This window comes from Anser brachyrhynchus (assembly GCF_964034855.1).
Source record: "Anser brachyrhynchus genome assembly, chromosome: Z".
Classification (NCBI taxonomy): domain Eukaryota; kingdom Metazoa; phylum Chordata; class Aves; order Anseriformes; family Anatidae; genus Anser; species Anser brachyrhynchus.
In genome coordinates this window covers 23,725,026-23,743,077 of record NC_137697.1, presented here as the reverse complement: position 1 = coordinate 23,743,077, position 18,052 = coordinate 23,725,026, and the positions used below count along the sequence as shown (strand labels likewise).

At 44.1% G+C, this 18,052-nt stretch overlaps 1 long non-coding RNA gene across 5 annotated transcripts in view; it reads right to left on the bottom strand.

Moving 5' to 3' along the window:
• Positions 1-17: 17 nt before the first annotated feature.
• The window catches only part of LOC308185547, a 36,775-nt gene continuing 18,740 nt past the window's right edge, over positions 18-18,052 (bottom strand). For 2 of the 5 annotated variants that reach the window (XR_013943455.1, XR_013943456.1), the window contains exons 2-3: positions 10,636-10,805; positions 18-9,368 (exon numbers count right to left, since the gene is read on the bottom strand). This is a non-coding gene — a long non-coding RNA (uncharacterized lncRNA). Of the gene's footprint in view, positions 9,369-10,635; positions 10,806-16,519; positions 17,190-18,052 lie in introns of those variants that run through there. The other 3 variants (XR_013943457.1, XR_013943458.1, XR_013943459.1) reach the window with 3 other exon arrangements.

Below are 18,052 nucleotides of genomic sequence, written 5' to 3'. Positions count from 1 at the left end.
ATAAAGACACAGCACTATTTCTACTTGCAGAAAACTCTCTTTGTGGTGTTTTTTTTGGTGCCTTTTTTGGGCGGGGGGGAGGGGAAGAGGAGGAAGGGGGGAGGAGGGAGTGGTGGTGGGAGGGGGGTTGGACAGGGGAAGGAACAGAAAGGGACAAATGAGAAAAATTATCCTTCTATTGCCTTTGTACAGCAAATCTGCCCAGTTATGCCTCATATTGCTGCTTAGCCAAACTGGTGATGTAGGGTCCGTTCACACCTGTGGGAGCCTGTCCTTTTTTAATGGGCTGTGCCTCCTTGGAAGCTGCAGTCAGGAAACTCTGGCTGCCTTGTCGGGGTGGACTCCTCAAACACTCAGCTTGATCAGTGTCCAGACGTGCCAGACCTGATGGCTCCCATTCACTTTTCTGCTAGCTGTGCCTATCAGTTGTCAAATGTCTATAAGAGGCGGTACAAACTGCACTGCCCCCTGGTATCCAGTCCAAGATGCATCAATTTTGTGGGATGGATAGCTTCTGAATTTAACACCAACAGTCAATATACAGATTTTAAGGCCTTAAACACATCCTTCATGCAAACTGTTGTGTTTTTTTGTTTTTTTGTTTCTTTGTTTCTTTGTTTGTTTCTTGCAAGAGCGGTTGTGCGTCTGCAGCATTTTTCCAGACTTTAGGCTATTCCTGTTTTCACTTAGAAATGGCATTAGTGTGGTAAAGCTGACTACATTAGAAACAAAACTTTTCTACTGTTGCCGTAAAGACTGACATAAAGGCCATTTCCCATCACTTAATGAATTACCACAGGAGCTGACAGCTTTTAGCACAGGTGGCCATTAGCTCCCAAGAAATACCTGACCCATGGCTTATTATTTATTGGTGGTAGGTGTCCAGCCAGACAGCCATTACATCAAGCATGAATTAACACAATTCCCCTCTTTTATGCAATGGAAAGCAAGGAGCTGAATTCCCTGTTGCCCTGGATACAGCAGACTGCCCTCCAGAATAACAGGCCTCAGGTCGTGGCACGTGCTGTATGGACCCAGCTCCCTCCTGCTTCCAGTGGCTTTACTCCTTCACGTGCAGACAGACCCTTCTGAGGAGCGTGCCTCTACTTCGCGGTTGTGTCTTCAGACGACAGAAGCGAAAGCAGAAGGAAAGAACACATGCTTATTCCTGACCCCAGATCATAAAATCACCTCTCCTCTAGGCTAAATAAACCCAACTCCATTGGCTTTTCTTCATAGGAGAGGTGCTCCAGCCCTCTGATCATCCTTGTGACCCTCTGGGCTCATTCCAATACTTCCATGTCCTCTTGTGCTGGGGCCCCAGAGCTGCAGGCAGCACTCCAGGTGGGGTCTCAGGAGAGCAGAGGGGGAGAATCACCTCCTTCCACCTGCTGGTCATGCTGCTTTTGATGTAGCACAGGATCTGGTTGGTTTTCTGGGCTGCAAGTATACATTGCCAACTCATGTTGAGATTCTCATCAACCAGTACCTCTAACTCCTTCTCAGGCCCACCTCTCAGGCCTGTCCAGGTCCCTCTGGATGGCATCTCTTCCCTCCTGCATGTCAACCACACCACTCAGCTTGGTGGCATCAAGGATTAAAGAACTCTGATCCATGCCATGTTTGGGGTTAATGTTAGAAAGAAAAATCCAAAATACTTTCCGCCATAAGAAATGTCACCAGCAAATTTGGGTAGATTCTGCCTCTCTTGTGGAGCAATGGGGAATCCTTGCAATCAGCTGTTTACAAAACAGTTTTTGTCATTTATACTTCCCTGTTCTGTAAAGCAGGCTGGTTTCTTTGGAAGGGATAACTTTCAAGGCTATATGATATAGAGCCTGCTAAGTCAAGATGTCATCATTGTTTGCCCTGGTTCAGCCCAATTCCTGGTTAGGAGAACACAGTATCTAAATTCTCTGTCTAGAGTACAGGACTCCTCAGAGTCTAAATGGTGCTACACACCTGAAAATGGATCACATTCCAGTGCAGAGGATTTTATGGTTATGGAGACTTCTGATTAAATAAGTTATGCTGTTCTTATATTCAATAATAATAATAATAATTTATAATAATATTCTTATTATTAAATTTCCTGAGCTTCTTTTCTCTAAAAAGTAATATAAATAATAAAATTTTACTCTCACATAGCTAAAACCAAACAAATTAAAATACTTGAGCTTCTCCTTAAAGCTTGTAAAGCTTCTGACTCTTTCTCCAGGTCAGAGACGTTGAATGCAAATACCTGTTCTGCCATTCAGTCAGTGAATCAATAGCCAAAATCAATCCTACCCCTGAAGTAACTGCTCAGCAAACAGGATGCACATAATCCATTTTCATTATTAATACTTCAGTTAAGATTCAGGTATTCCATTTTCCTTCACGTAATGAGCACAGTTTTACAATGGATGTGTGAAGTTTGCAGTACATAACATCAGTGACAGCTGCAGAATTCCTGTCATGTGCACCAGAGCTGGATTAAATATAAGTACATTTCTCTGGGCAGTAACAGAGTGTAGAGAGATTTAAAAAAAAAAAAAAAAAGAGAGAGAGATAAAAAAAAAAAAAACTAATTTTACTTGTTAATTCTTCACCAGGACGTATTTGTTACTATCTCATTTATCAAGAAAGGTATGTTCTTGCTGCTATATTGTATCTTGGTTAGTTACAGAAAGATTATTAAACAGTGAGATCTACTGTGGTGACTGCTTTTGTGTGTTTCCATATCCCAGTGATTCAGCAATATTGTTTCTAATACCCTCATACAATTTGGGGCAAAGAGCTTGAATTATGCACTTCACTCTCTAATTTGTTTGCTCTATAGTGAAGCGGGATTTTAATTTCTGTAATAGCAGTAACTTGGCCGATTCAGGGATTCACAATTTTCTTTGGTGCTAGCTATTTCCTGAGAAGAGCAAACATGATCAGAGAGGTCATAAAAATAAATCTCTCCACCTGCTGCCTAGTTTACATTCAGGTTTTGAAGCATCGGTGGAAAACATTTTCCTGTTTCAAACAAAGATTAATTCCTAATTGCCACAATCCTCATGAGGATGCTTTTGCAGCTGATTAGGAAGTCTCTTGATAACTATTTTTTAAATGACACTTTTAACTTGCATCATCCATGAGCTATCCTGCTGGGTCTGGTTTGAGCCTGGCTTTTTGGCACTGGCGTTTGATCACCTTGGATGAAACAGCAGCATTGTGTCTGGGCATAAGAAATATTCTGAGGGGCCATGAAAGGAGCTTTTGGGCTTCTGCAGGAAGGGCCTTTACGTCACACACACAATTGCTGCTCACACAGTGTTCAGCAGCACGCTCAGTGAGCTATGTGCACTCGGAATAGGCGTGCAGGTTCTGCCACCGTTCTTATTCCAAGAGAGGTCCCTCAGCAGCAGCCAGGGCCTGATGGCATGCACTGCTGGGAGGGCACACTGCAGAGGCAGTGTTGAATGTGGATTGGTGGAAATAATCGTTCTTCTGGGGGTTTTCCAATGGTCATTTGTTTTTTTCACTTGAACAAAACTTTAAAATGAAGGTGGTAAAGCAATATGAGAGGGACAAACAAAATCTTATTGTCAGCCACAACAGGGGTGGGAGTGGTAAATCTTGTCATGATGAAGTGTTTCATCTCTCCACCCCTTGTTTCAAGGCTTCCTGTCATTTCAGGGGGAGGATTGCTACCTCTCAGTCCCCCAGGATTCATTCTTGCATCATTGCTAATAAAAGCTATAGCGTGCTCTCTTGGGTTGCAAGTGTAAATATCTAATTGCTAGTACCTAAATACAGACAGCATGAAGACAAAGCATGAGGCTGATGTTTGTGCCTGAAGGAAGAGTGTTTCATCCCCTAGCTTGGATGCTGGGCATCATGTCACACTGCCACGTTTCTCCGCAGTATATGCAGCAAATCTCTGTATTTTCATCTTCACAAGTGAAGCAGAAAGTTGCACAAGGACAGAAGCATGGTTTGAACTTTATGGATCTGTGCTTGCTTAAGTTACATGTAACTCCACTAACTTGCAACTGCTCAAGGCAAAAACAAACTGAATGATCACAAGATTATTGTTCTCTCACTGTAGGGAAATCTGCCTCATCTTCCATAACAGGCTATTCATTAACTAAATGCACTATCCCAGTCACTGTAAAGCAGCAGACTATTCACAGCCAGAAATAGCAATGGCAGAGAACACATGTTGGAGATCACATTCCTCCCCCTACCCTGAAGATACCAAAGCAACAGAATGGAAAATCTTCAAAGTGGAATTAAGCCACACATAGCAAAACTTTAACCAGAAAGAGGTTACTTAGCAAAGCCCAGCATTGGAGGCAAGCTTCGAATCCATGCCAGGTTTTTATCAGGACTCACTCACTCAAAGAAGAAACATGGTGGAACTATATCAACAAGACAGTGAGTTTAGTGTCTTATGCAGAAAATGTTCCATTTTAAAAGTATCGGGCTTGTCTCCTGTCCGAGGGCACAGCACAGATCCTAAAAAGACATGCAGACATCATCTGCCCCACGGAGGGTGCACCCTGTCACTGCTATTACCCTGTGTGAGCGGAGGTAGATTTTGCAAAGGAAAGAGAGACAGCCTCTCCTGCACTGCAATTTGTGGTCATAAGCACAAGATCACAAGGCAATGCGGTTTTTAACCTGGAAAGAGGTGTGTTTAAATCGTGATGAACTTTATCCAGAAAAAGACTCTTTTCTCTAGCAGCATCCAATGCTCATCCTCCATCTCTTCTTCTTGTCATGATTTTTCTTTTCAGAAACCCTTTCAAGATTCATACAGCTGAAGGAAAACAACAAGATGAGATTTCCCTCCCCTACCCCCCCACTGAGATGATTTTATCACACAATAGCCAATCTAAATAGCATTCAGTGTGGTGCAAACCATACTTTCATGCAAATACGAAGACAGTGTTACCACAGGAATGAAGTCTGTTGAGATTCAGGGTGAGGAGAAACTGGATGTGTTCCTCAGAGCAGCCCCAAGTGGTTCAGCATGAGGTTCACCAATTCAGGGAGAGCAGGAGTAATATCACTCCTGCTTTTGCCAGGCTCTTAGCTTTGGCTTTACTGCCCAGTATGAGATATTTTCAAATATGGGAAACCAACAGGAGTTAGCAACAGGAAGATTTTTCCTCTACACACAGTCAAGGCATTCAGGCTGGCCTGATACTTTTTATATCAAAGCAGAAACAGCTGAATACTTTCTAGTTGGTATCAGGTCTCAGTTTACCATCCCTGTTCAGCTGCAGAGAAGCAGCAAATTACTCCCTGCCCGTACAAAGACCAGGGCTTTGTGGAAAGACAGGTTCAGCCTGCTGCATTAACTTGGCCCTTTGGATTTGGGCTGCTGAAAACACTCAACAGCTTGATCCCATGGATTTTACACTGTGCCCAGGGTGACATCATCATCTAGCCAGTGCTGCTGGTGCTTTCAAATCCCTGTGCTGGAGGCACAGGCATACAAATGCACTAATGCACTATACAGCACTGATCACCATTTCCCAGCAGTGTGCAGCTGACACGGGTGATGGAAATATTCTGTCCTGATGCTGCTCCCATCCCCATGAGAGCATCGCAGCAGACTGTCAGAAGAACTCACTTGACAACTGGCAGCCATCAGAACTAAGTAGCCGGGTGCAGTCTTGGAAGAGATGTCAGTCATATGTTCCTCTACCTGTGTTTGAAATCCCCCTTTTTGTTTTTATCTTTATTTGCTAATAACCCTTCAATGGTTGCTGAAAGCTGAGAATGCAGAGTGTGCAGAGAACATACTTGTTCAGCTGTGTTCAACAAGAACAAGGATATCAAATTGATCTGTTAAGTACTGTTCTCATCTTAGCTATCCATGCTTTGTGCACCCTTAGCTAAGCTCCTTCAACAATTTATACCTCCTGTTTCTCCTGGTACTCCATGTCAATATTGTCTGTTTATGCTGCAGAGAAGGGACAGGCTTTATTTGCACAACAATAAGTACAATAGGACCCAAACTTGGCTAGAATATTTGGTGGAGAGAGTTCCCACTGCAGATAAGACCTGAATTTTATCCTTATTCTGGTTACAGGCTGAAAGACACCCACACTTATTCAGGCTAGAATTCAAAGGCAACAAATGGCAAGCTCAAAGGTGACAGATAGCTATTTCTACCCTTGCTATGTAAGCAAAGAAATTAGCAGGCTGTAACCACTCTGGCACAGAGAGCCTGGAACAGACTCTGAAATTGACAATCACTGATGTTTGTGTTAACTGAAAAAGAAAGCAGCAGAAAAAGAAAAAAAAAAGTAGAACAAAGAACAGTAATACTTCAGAAAGTTTCCTGTTGAAAACAAGGAAATCTCAAGCACTGACAGAATGCAACATCGGCTGAAATTTCCAAAGAGCAGAAGGACCAATTTTAAAGTGCTCAGCATGCCCGGTCGGGGCCAGGTTTTCAATTTAGCTCAGTTCCCATGGAGGCAGCTAAACAAGAGCCAGATTTTTAAAATCACTCAGTATCCAGCTGTTTCCACTGCAATACTTCTGGCCCAGTTTTCAAACAGAGCTCACCACCACCCAACAGGCTGTGCCATTTCAAAAGCTTGCCCTGAGTGCCTCTGCACCTGGGGTCATTGCTTCAGTGACTACCTGCTGGAGGGTCTGGTCATCATCATTTCTGTCTTCTTGCTCGCTTTCTAAGCCCTGATGTTGTCCAGATAATGTGAACAATAAATTAACTTTTCTGGGTGTAAAAGGAGAGGGAGTATCAAGAGATGTACCACATAGGCTGTGGCACAATGAGCTTCAGAGATCTGCCAATTTACCAGGCTCTCCTGAGCTGTGAGAGCCAGCTGTATGCTTTGACCTGCCAATCATGCTGACTCATGTCAAATTATGTCATCTTCCAAATGTCTGGGAAGACTGAGTTTGGAAGTCTCTACCTATTTTAATATGCAGACAAAACCAAAAGTTTCTTCTTCCCGAAGCCTGCTGGGAAGCTGAAAAGACAGCAGGCACCGTAATTCAGAGAAGGCTGTGTGTCAGGTAATGTAGTATTTTATCTGTGCATCACCACATTTGTAAAAACTGCAGTCTTCCTTTATCAGCCATGTCAGTGTGGAGCTTTCTGAGGGCTGGAGTAACCCCTTAATAGGAGAAGCCAGTCTGGGAGCCCTAAGCCACACACAGCTCTGGCAGTCCCTTCACGACTTTCCCGAAGCTTGCAGGAGGCGCTCGATGCACAGCCAACATGGAGGGGAAGGATAACATCCTTAATTTAGCACAGGGGAGGAAGAGCAGAAATTCTCAGGAGGGGAGTGGTCTGCCAGAAGAAAAGGAAATGCGGAGTTTTTCCCTTTTGTTTGGGCTGTTTTGTTGTTTGTGTGGTTTTTATTTTTCCTTTTATTTTAGGTGAGGAATCCAAGAGATGTACAGAGAAGGGCAGAAAAACAGAATTTATCAAAAAGGTAGCCCACAATACAGAGAAGCTCAGGCTGCGCACACTGAACTACTGGTAGCTGAAGACACTTTTACACTTTCAATGGTAGTTTAAAATGTCTCTTGCTCACACCACACTCCCCGAAAAAAAAAAAAAAAAAAATAGGGTTTGAACTGCAGGTGAAATTCAGTCTCTTTAAAAAAAGATGCTGTTGTTCATTTCCCTGTTGGAAAGGGACGTAACTCCCCATTTGAAGCTTCCTCCTCTGTCATTCCTTCCTCTCATTTTCTCGAGCCCCCTTGCTGTGTGACCGTGTGACATGCAGCCGTTCTCTGAGAATCGAGAGAGATATTGGCAGTTTGGGAGCTGTTGTTCCTGCTTATGTATGCAAAGAACATAATTGCTAAGTGCATCATCTGTTGTAATTTACACATCTACACATAGCTCAGATCAGGGCAGCCTTCACATGGGGATGCAGTGCCTTATTTTCTCATTCCCCACTTCTTTGGGGTGGGAAATGTTAGGTCTCCTGGCCCTCATTGTGCTAGGTGCTGTACAAATGTTCCAAAAGGTGGTCCCTCCCCCATACAGCTTAAACTCCCACTGCAGCTGAAAGGAACCAGGGCAGGAGACAGTATTCTTTTAACTCTGCCACTTCACACATGGGCAGTGCAATTGTTTGAAACGATTTGACTAAAATCCTACATGGAAGTCTGCAGCAGGTGTGAGAACTTAACAGCACCAAACCCAGCATTACAAAAACACTCGGCAGTCACAGGCGCAGCGAAGCACAGCTCCCAAATGTTATCTAAGCAGGAGGCAGACAAGGAGCAGGCAGCGAATACCGGTCCGCGAGATAAAAATAGCAGCTCTATAATAATCAGAGGACAAGGGTCTTAAAAAAAAATCAGAGAGAATGTGAGAGCGATTTTCAATCAGTTTCACTGTCAAATGTTTTGACTGTCATCATCAAAGCAATTTGACTTCTCACGATCTTCTGCAGCAGAGGCAAAGCCAAAACCTTCAGCCACTAGTCAGACAGGGCCCCTGCCTGGAAGTGGAGACTGCATAGCCACATCTGAGACCTCAGCAACCAACGCTCTGCTCCACGATGACAGGGAAGTGCAGGTGTCAGTCCCTTCCTACTCCCTGCCCTCTCTGAAATATGTCAGTGGGTTGCTTCTCTTGGACTATTCCCCCTAGTGATCCTCTAGGGCCTTCAGCAATAAGCTCTCACTGTCCAAAGACCCTTTTGGGTTTCTGGCAAACCCAATAGATATTTATGCTACGATTCTTTATTCTTCAGCCTCCAGCCATGTTGTCTCAATGGACAACGTGGAGCCTCATCTTCTTTCCCTGTGTCTGGAGTGCTACATCTCCATTTAAGCAGAGGTTAAGAAGAGAAAATTTTCCCCCCATGCAGTGTTCTTTAAAAAAACACAGCATCTTGAGCAAACACAAGGGGAGCCCATTTAGCATCTGCCACTATTGGCCTGCTGGTCCCCCTTCCTGCTTGGTGTAGCAGAAAGCTGAGCTGTTGGGTGCTACAGCACCGATGGCAGCAGGGGAGCTGGGGTCTTGGGCATTTTCCTGCGTTGGGCATTTTCCATGCATGAGCCTTCTGGTAACGCTTTGCATGTGCATTCAAAGTGCTTCCTTTCCTCCACAGGTGGCTCCCAGGCTGAGCCACAGCCACTAGAGGGCATTTGGAGGACACCAGATCAATGGGTGAGCAGGTGACCCACCACCAGGTGAGCTAGCAAAGCCTGCAAGACACGCTGCACCAAGCCATGGTGTATGGCAAGTGGTCTTAATCCCAGTACCTCCCTCATTTTGCCTTTCTTCTGTTGCTCCTGGGTGTTCCCGGTCAGTGGCCTGCAGCAGTCTTGTCACAGGTTGTTCCCATGGTCTGTCTGGGTCTGCTGCTGCAAACGGACATTCTCGTCTGAATAGACGAGATTAACACTTTTAATTTCATCCTTTAAAACAGAAATGGATGTAAATATCAGGTATAGCTTTGTTCCTCTTTTGTAATCAGCTGCCTGCAACCCCCGCATTTAGGTTTCCTTGATATTCAGACAAAAGTCTGTGATTTTCTCACCTTTTTTTCCATCTACTCTCAATGGACAAATCTGTCCTCAAAAGGCAATCTTTAGGTAGGTGACACTCCTATACTCTCCATACCAACTTTTTCCAAGCCTATTCCAGTAGATGGAAGAATTGAAAGTGGTCTCCTCTACTCTCGATGAAGGCCATGGCCTTCAAAACATAAAATATTTGCAGGGACTTCACCACCATGTAATCGTCTGCCTTTCAAAGAGAATGTCTGACACAAACCATATCCTTTCAGTCAAGCTCGAACAGCTCCCCCGGTGGTCCTCTTTTTTTTTTTTTTTTTTTTTTTTTTTTTTTTTAAAAAAAAAGAACAACATCGCAACATTACAGAGCAGCAAATGGGAGTGTTTTCACGGTGGGTTTCCATGAAGACGAATCCCCACGGGAGAACAGGAGAAGCTTGCATTAAAGGGATCCAGGTTTGGCAGATGCTCTGTATGCATTGGAGAAAAGGGAAAGGCAGGTTGAGGGTGAGCTTTGGCGTGCCCTGGGCCAAGAAATATCAGGATAAGGATGCCAGGGTTGGTGCTTGCCTGTTTTCTGGCTTTTTTTAGAGTCTGAAAATGACCAAGTAGTACATCAGTTATTTCCAAACCCAACTGCCTGGCAATAGTTCAGATTCTCAGGAATGCCCCTCTGGAGGGACTCTTGAGGGATTGCTGCTGGGAAACCAAACTCTTTCAATAAAAGTGACAACTCCTTTTACAGGAAAAAAAGGACAATGCATAAGTTATGACCAAAACAGGTCATATTCTACAAAAGCAAAGAGGGGAAAGTTTAACAGCATGTTAGCCATCAGATATCTTCAAGTTGGGTCAGCTGGGCTTGTGGTATGGATTAGAAGCCCCATGGGTGCAAACCCAGAGGAAGACCTGGTCTCTGCTCCTGGTGCAGCAGCACAGCACTGTGACTCACCACCACTAGCACGCACCTGGGTGCAGCTGCTGCAGGGCAGGAGAGGAAGGCTGCTTTAGCTCAGGACATGAAACCTGCACAGTGGAGTGAGCACCTCTCTTCTCTTGGGAGCAATCCTGCTGGTCATGTGAAGTATTAATAGTGTGCTTGTGCTTCTAGCTGTGGTTGTTGCACCACCTTACCTTTCAGGAGCTGTGCTGGGTCTGAACACACCAAACTTTACAGTCAACAGAGGCCCTGTTCACAGAAATTCACTCTTCAAGTCTTCACAACAGCTCAGGAGGCAGTACCAGGGTTATTTTCCTGTTAGAGTTAGGGATAAGAGATGCTTCTTTGGAGCATGGTAGCAGAGCTGTGGGTAATGACAAGAACCTCAATTTGTTATTCTGAGACCAACACTCAGCTTTTTATGTAACAAATCAGCTTTTACAGACATTGAGTTACCTGTCTCCATTCACAGACTAAGGCCTGGCAAACTACAAACTGAGCTAATTGGTATATTATTCCCTTAAAAAAGAGATTAAACAAACACTTGTACTGGGAAGCGTGAACGATACATTCTGCCTGGAGGAAAACATATTATCTCTCCAGCAGGCGCACTCAGATCCCCAGGGCTCCTAAAGAAAGTCAGGATGACACTTTCTTGTTTTAGACAGTTGGGGGTTTGAGAGGGCTGAATAACTGAGTGGGGAGCAATGGGGAAAAATCTCTCCTTCCCATTCTCTTCTCTTCTGACTGTCACACAACAGCTGCTGAGCAGGCTTCCTCAAAGTCATTATGGCAAATGCAGATTGCACATCATACACAACAGGCAGTTACTGCAACTCTTGACAGGTCCATCCATTTGCAATTTACAACATACTGGTTTCAGCAAGACCACAGAAGCCACTGCAGATCAATAAGCTGTGTTGTTTTTGTTTTTGTTTTTCCACAGCATGGGACGCTGCTTGGAAGGAGGGCTGAATTAAATAAATGATTTCTTTCCTAGACTGAATACGAGGCACTTGAGTTGCATGGTTAAAACTCCATAATGCTGCTGGTTTGAGGGTAGCTATGTCTGTTTAGGCTTCCGTGGTGACACACAATGGGAAAAGAGTCGTGTGGCAATAATCCTATATATCACAAGGTCCTTGGCAATTACCTTAAATTGCTATGCGAATTCAGATAAAGACTGCATAATTTAGACTGGAAAGGGCCTTTGGACACCATGTGGTGCAGTTCCTGCTCAAAGTAGGGCTGTTGCAAAGATATACTGATCTGAAAGAATATGTTGGCTGCAGTGGCAATTCATACACATTGGGTCTCAGCCACAAATAGAAGGTGTGAGCTTCACAAATCGGTGACAAAAAGTTACTTTACCAGCAGGCAAGGTTTCACAGGTATTGAATTTTAAGGTGAATTGAAATCAGATGTTGCAACCCTAAGATACCACATTTGTGGAATCTTCTTGCCTTCTGGCCTGCGAGTCCTACCATTGGGATGTTGTTGGGACAGCTGGATTCCAAGTCCCAGTGAAGACAGAATTAAAAGGTTAATTTTGCAACATAAAAGGGGTTGGGCAATGGTAGAAATAAGCTTTCAGCATAACTGCAAAATAATCTTGTGTTTGAAAGGTGTATTTTCTCCCCAGTGTTGGTACAAGTGTGGGAAGGGCTGGGATACAGAATAACCTTCAAACAAAAGCACTGGAAGATTAGATTCTACAGAAACTGACTTTCTACATCAAATTTTGGTGCATGCTCTGCTTTCTGGGCAGCCAAGGGTCTCTGCTAGTGGGCGAGGCGAGTGCCCCAAAAGGCACACACAAGCCTGAAGTGCAGAGCAGCTTCTGGCTTTGTTGGGTTTCCTGTTCACTCCTGTCCTAATCCCACCTCCTACTCAACTCTTTGGAATGGATAATCAAATTAATGTAGAGATTTTTATGCTTCTTGGACTGAGGCTTAATTATATAAAATACCATTTTTGGCTGGCTAGTGGAATGAGGTCTCAATTACACTTTGGCCACTGCCACATTTTTTCAATATTGGTGCCGGAGGGGATCTTCCTGGGAAGACTAAATTGCAGGCAGAGTAGCTTTGCTGAAAACAGCACTGTTTTCCTGTACCTCATCCATAAAAACAAATAATCGCTAATAATGTAAATTGAGCAGATTTCTAGTGTAGCTGGCTGAAGCAAGTATTTGTCTTTTGTTGAACACCTTCTGTTGCACTCCACAAACACAAGCTGCTAGAATGACCTCAGCACTTCTTCAGCTTTTATTCAAAGTCACTGAGATGTTTATGGTTCAGTTTCCTCCCCCATCTCAGCAATAAATACCTACACAGCAAAGAACAGTAAATCTGCCATTCAAGCAGCAAAAACAACAACATGCCAATCCAATGAATGACTCCCTCACATTGTTTTTATTATACAAAGAGGGCTTTTTCTGTACTTCGTCCAAGAATGCCATCCTGCAGGGGATACTTTATAATAAACCAGGGAGGTCCAGCGGAGATGGGCAACAGATCAGAGGAAAGATAGTGTCATGTACAGTAAAGCAGAGTGAAAAAGGAAAGAGAACATACTTATTCTCGAGCATTTTCTTAAATCTTGACCCCATGATTCTGCCACATTCACTTTTCTATATGCCCTATGTTTTTGTGGAAGTGGCCTTTCAGACATTCTTCATAGCTGTATTCCTGAGTACCTGGATATTTGAGCAGTGCTTTGTATGGTTCACTCCTGATTTCAAAGAAACCAAAGTATTTGAATACACTTTTTGCTGCTGACCCACTAGTAATGGATGACCAGCCTGAAGATACTTGAAGCAAACTGTTTGCAAGGAAATCAAGAGCTTATATATGGGTATAAGCTCTCCAAAGAGTATTACAAACTGTTAGGAAAAAAGCAATCTGTCAGAATGTAAGCCTGAGCATACAACATTTGCGCACTGAAGAAAAGATTGCTTTCATTGGATAATTTGCTTATTACAATTTGTTCAGCTCTGAAGCACGTGATAAAGCAGAAAGGAAAGCAGTCCTGTAATGCCTTTTTCTATCTGAAGAAAGCAGAGTAATATTGCTCTGATTTATAAAGGCAGCAGAAAATGGGGTTAAAAAATAATCTTGCTCCACTATTGCTGCTTTGCTGTAGAGATCTTGGGTAGATGTGGCCTCTCAGCATTTTTATTTCCCTATAAAGATAGATTTTCAACATTTCTTTACCACATAGAAATAAGGATAAAACAACTGCAGACAATTAAAAAAAAAAAAGTCCCAAATTCAAAAGCTACAATCAGATTGGCCCAGAGGTTTACGTCCTTAAGAATTTGATTCTTTTCTATATCTCAGGGCTCAGCCTGTGGCAGAAGCATCTACACAGTTGTTTTTTTGTTGTTGTCGGTTTTTTGTTTGTTTATTTTTTTCCTTCAGAAAAAAAGCCACATTGCACTGTGGTACAAAGGTATATACAGAGATTTTTATGCGCCCCATTGAAAGGTGGAGGAAGAGAAAACAACTGAGATGTTTTTGTGTGTCTGGTAGATTTACCTGCATAGACGGCTACATTTACAAAAAAGGCAGTTGCTTGAGGAGGCATGCTTCTAAGCCTGATCCTAGGGAAAAAGTAAAAGTGGCAGAATTGAGAAAGAAGAGGTAGCTGGAGCCACTCCTCATTGATGGAGGGATGCTGAAAGATAACAAAGGGGGATGCACAAACAGAGAAGGGAATGTGATCTTCAGCGCAAGAGAGAACCGTGCCAACAGTGAAAACAAAAGGAAGAGAATCTGTCACTTTCTGCAGACAAAGCAATATTGAAATGAACAGCCACCTGGGGCAGCCGAAACACGGAGATCCTGAAAGGAGGTCCTGAAACAGGTTGCAGTGTTGAAACCACGAAGGGAGAAAAAGGGAAGAGGACAAGGGGGGAAAACCTTGGAAGCCAGGAAGGCCAAAGTGCCACAACTGAGAGGAGGGTCGGTGTGCTGCCTCAGGTCCCAGCAGTGAGGGGGACATACAGGTACACCCGGACGAGAAGGGCAGAGCACCGCGTATCTGCACAGGGAGAAGGGCACCACAGCCCAGACCGTGGCTGCACTGCAGCTCACTAAAGACAGCCATTTCCACGAGGAGAGACAGACACACACCAGAGTGGTTAAGCACCAGCTGTGCTTATTATATTTATAATGGCTTTTTTTTTTCCTTGCCTTGTACAAACAAACCTAATTTTTAACAGGATATTGTCCTTCCACTGCTTTTCCCTGCAGATGATGCTCTGGCAATATCTCCTGCCCTAAAATATATACCACATTATAATGATGCTGCAGAGCACTACATGTCAAAGAGACAGCAGCAAGAACTTCACTTTGATAACTCTGCTGCCACTGCAACAGAAGGAACAAAAGCCCTTAAAAAAAGAGATGGTCTGGCTGCTCCTAATTAAGGTGTTTAGCGCGCTGTATCAAGAAACAGCACAAAACCATGATATAACCCCTTGGGCAAAGCACGAGGCCTGAGGAACAATGGGGTGACTCCTTTTGCTGAGCCTGGCAGTACGTGGCTGATCACAGCCCTGCAGTAACAGTGCTTACAGGCAGACTGTGTGCCTCCGTGACACTCTGTGGGGAAACACAGGAAAATTAGGGGGCATCTCCTCCAGCAGGACCCAGCGCTGGTGGATGGCTGTCTGCCTGCAGCAGGAACAAGTACCCCCTCCATTTTTCTTGCAGAAAGGTCAATTCTAAGAAGAACAAAAATGTCAGCTTTTAAAAAGCCAGGACCCCCACTATTTGAAAACACCCTAATAAGGACAAGATAGCAGCTTGCTCCTGTCTCTTTTGTCTCTACCTGCTGTAAACTCCAGTACCATGCCATGACACAGGGCTTAGCATACTATTTCTGCAGGCCTGATATAAGAGCTATCTGTGGAAAGATCATCTAAGACATCTCTCTCAGATACTCAGAAATCCTGAAGACATCTTTATGACAGAGAGCTGGTGTCATCCAAATCACCAGGAACACAATTCAGTTACGCATCTGTTGTAGAAGCAGAGCCAAAACCACAACAGAACTGTGCAAGTTTCTGCATTTTCTAAACTGCAGAAGACTGCGGTCTGAAGTAATGCTAAGAGTGTCTGAGCTGCAAGGAACTGTATGCAGCATGCTACTTGTCTATCTCCAGCCTTGCACTACACGGGAGGCAAGGGCAGAGGTTCCTGCAGGTATGGTAGTGGAGCTGTCTGCAAAAAAAAGGCAACTTTCCAAATGTGGGTTGAAGACAGAGTAAAATAAGGTAATTTCAGAGCATTGTTAATTCCTAGAAACACCACCTTGCTTAACTGCCTTTGCCAAACAGCCAACTCACCATGAAATAGGAAGGTCTGGTAGGGCTAGCACAGGGCAAGCATGGACGTACCCTCTGAGAGGGAGGTCAGGGCTGCACCCGGGCTGCTAGCTTTGTAAAGCACATCCACGGAAAAAGTTTCCTCTGCAGCCCTCATTTCCTGGGCACAACAGACCTGCTACCAGTCCAATGACTGTGTTCAGCTTCAGGAAACAAAACAGCTCTCAGTCCCTCTGCTGAAGTTTGCTGGCTTTGCATCATAACTGGTCACATAATCCTAATTGCTGCAGCGCTTTGGATTTTAACCACATCCTTCTTAAACAGGGGGAATGCTCGGTACATAAATCTTCCTGCACTTACTTTTGCATGCCAAATTATTTATAGAGCATTTAGAAATGCTGCACTTAGCCAGCATTTATCCCTGCTGCTGTGGCAGTTTCAGTCTCAGTGACTTGCTCACTCAAGACGTAACACTGAATTTTTATTGTGAGCACTACCCGCAAGTGCCAGTGTGATAGCACAGCAGGACAGCTTAAGATGCAAACTCCCCCACCGAGCTGTATCCACCTTTCTGAAGAGAACAGGCCCATGCATTAAGTTCTGCTTGATTCCCTGCACCATTCACCAGCCCTGTGAAAAGACCCCAGCCCCATTTTCTAGGGCTTTGAAACCACAGACACCCAGGTGCCCATCAGCCACACAGCCTGCTGCTTCCAGCCATGTCCTTCCCTCTGTCTTGGCCTCACCTGGTATTTTCAGGCTCCCAAAAGAATGCATCAGGAGGGGGAATCCTTACCAGAACTGCCTGCCCCCAGCACCGACTGGCGTGCCCGTGCTGGCAGTGTGTTGAGCTGGAATTGGCTGCAGCAGGCACGGGATTACAGGGCTCAGCCCAGGTGGGTTTTAGATCAGCAGCAAGATTGCACGCAGTTCTGCCCACTGCAAAAGTACAACCCTCCCCTCAGGTCAGAACAGAAAGCCTTCACCTCACCTCAGCTAAACTTGACAAGTACTTGCAGTCATGTATTCTTACATAAATTGCTGCTGTTGACTTCAATTCTTGAAACAGAATGAATCAGATAGAGCCATACTCGAAAGGAATTAAAAAACAAATTATCTTGATACTTTTTCTGCAAGCAGCAGAAACTTCTGCATTAGCTAACATCACAGCAAGCTGAGAACAGATGTTGGAAATAAAACCTCTTTTTCTTAGACTAACAGAAAGCAGTAGCCCCATGGTTCCCCTAGCATTTGTGTTTTATCTCATACTGTGAAACAATCCAGTTACGAATTTTACTCCTCATCTGTCAATAGTTAAAGTGCTTGTAATAAGGTCTTGAACTACACATTCAAAAGTTGATGACTAAAGGTGCCTCAAAGCTTTGAAGACAAAACAAACAAAATTTTCTTCAGGGAAGAGAAAGTTTTATCAGCTTGCAGGCGCCATGAGTAAATGTAATTCTCATCCCAAGAATACAATAATCATCATGAGAGATTTACTTTCTTTCTTAAACGGACAAGTAGACATGGTCAGAACTTGTGAGTTTAAGGAAGAAGGAGTGAGGCAGATGCTACAAAGCCCTGCACTTTGCTTCAAGACATAAAACAACTTAGTCGTTCTCTCACCCTCATTTTCCTCTTTTTCCCAGATCAAGGTCAGGACTCCAGTTTCAGTTGCCACTGAAATGTGTCTCCTATGTAGAAAAACTCCAGGAAAATGGTTGTGCTTGACAATGACCATTTCATTCCTTGTGAACTGGAGCAGCTGGGAAAGCCCATTCCAAGGTCAGAGTTAAGGAAATGGTCCTTCCCCTGGTCACTTCACCTGCTGCCAAGCCTAACATCCTTCCTGTGATTAAACTGGTGCACACAGCCTTAGCGAGCTTCAACACCTCTCTTTGCGGCTTCCATCTGTGCCTCTGTGTGGGGTCACGATGATAAAACCCGCAGCAGTCCTCAAACTTTGTCACATGTATTCATTTGTCACACCAGTGGATTTCCACCTACCTCACAGGTCCATTGGCAGGGGAGTGACTTTGTGACAGCAGTCTTTGCACCTGCCCTAAAACAGCCATTTCTGAATCTAGGTTGGGAAAATATACTAAATGTTAACTCCTCCCCTCTGTTAGCCAGTCATGGGGACTTCCCATACAAAGTCCCAGTATCTATTTCTCAAACCACCATTTTGCATGTGATACTATGAGCATCTTAAAAGAACTTCTGGTCTGAGCAGCACTCAAGAAAAACTCTGCCTAATAGGAATCTGCCTAATAGGAATC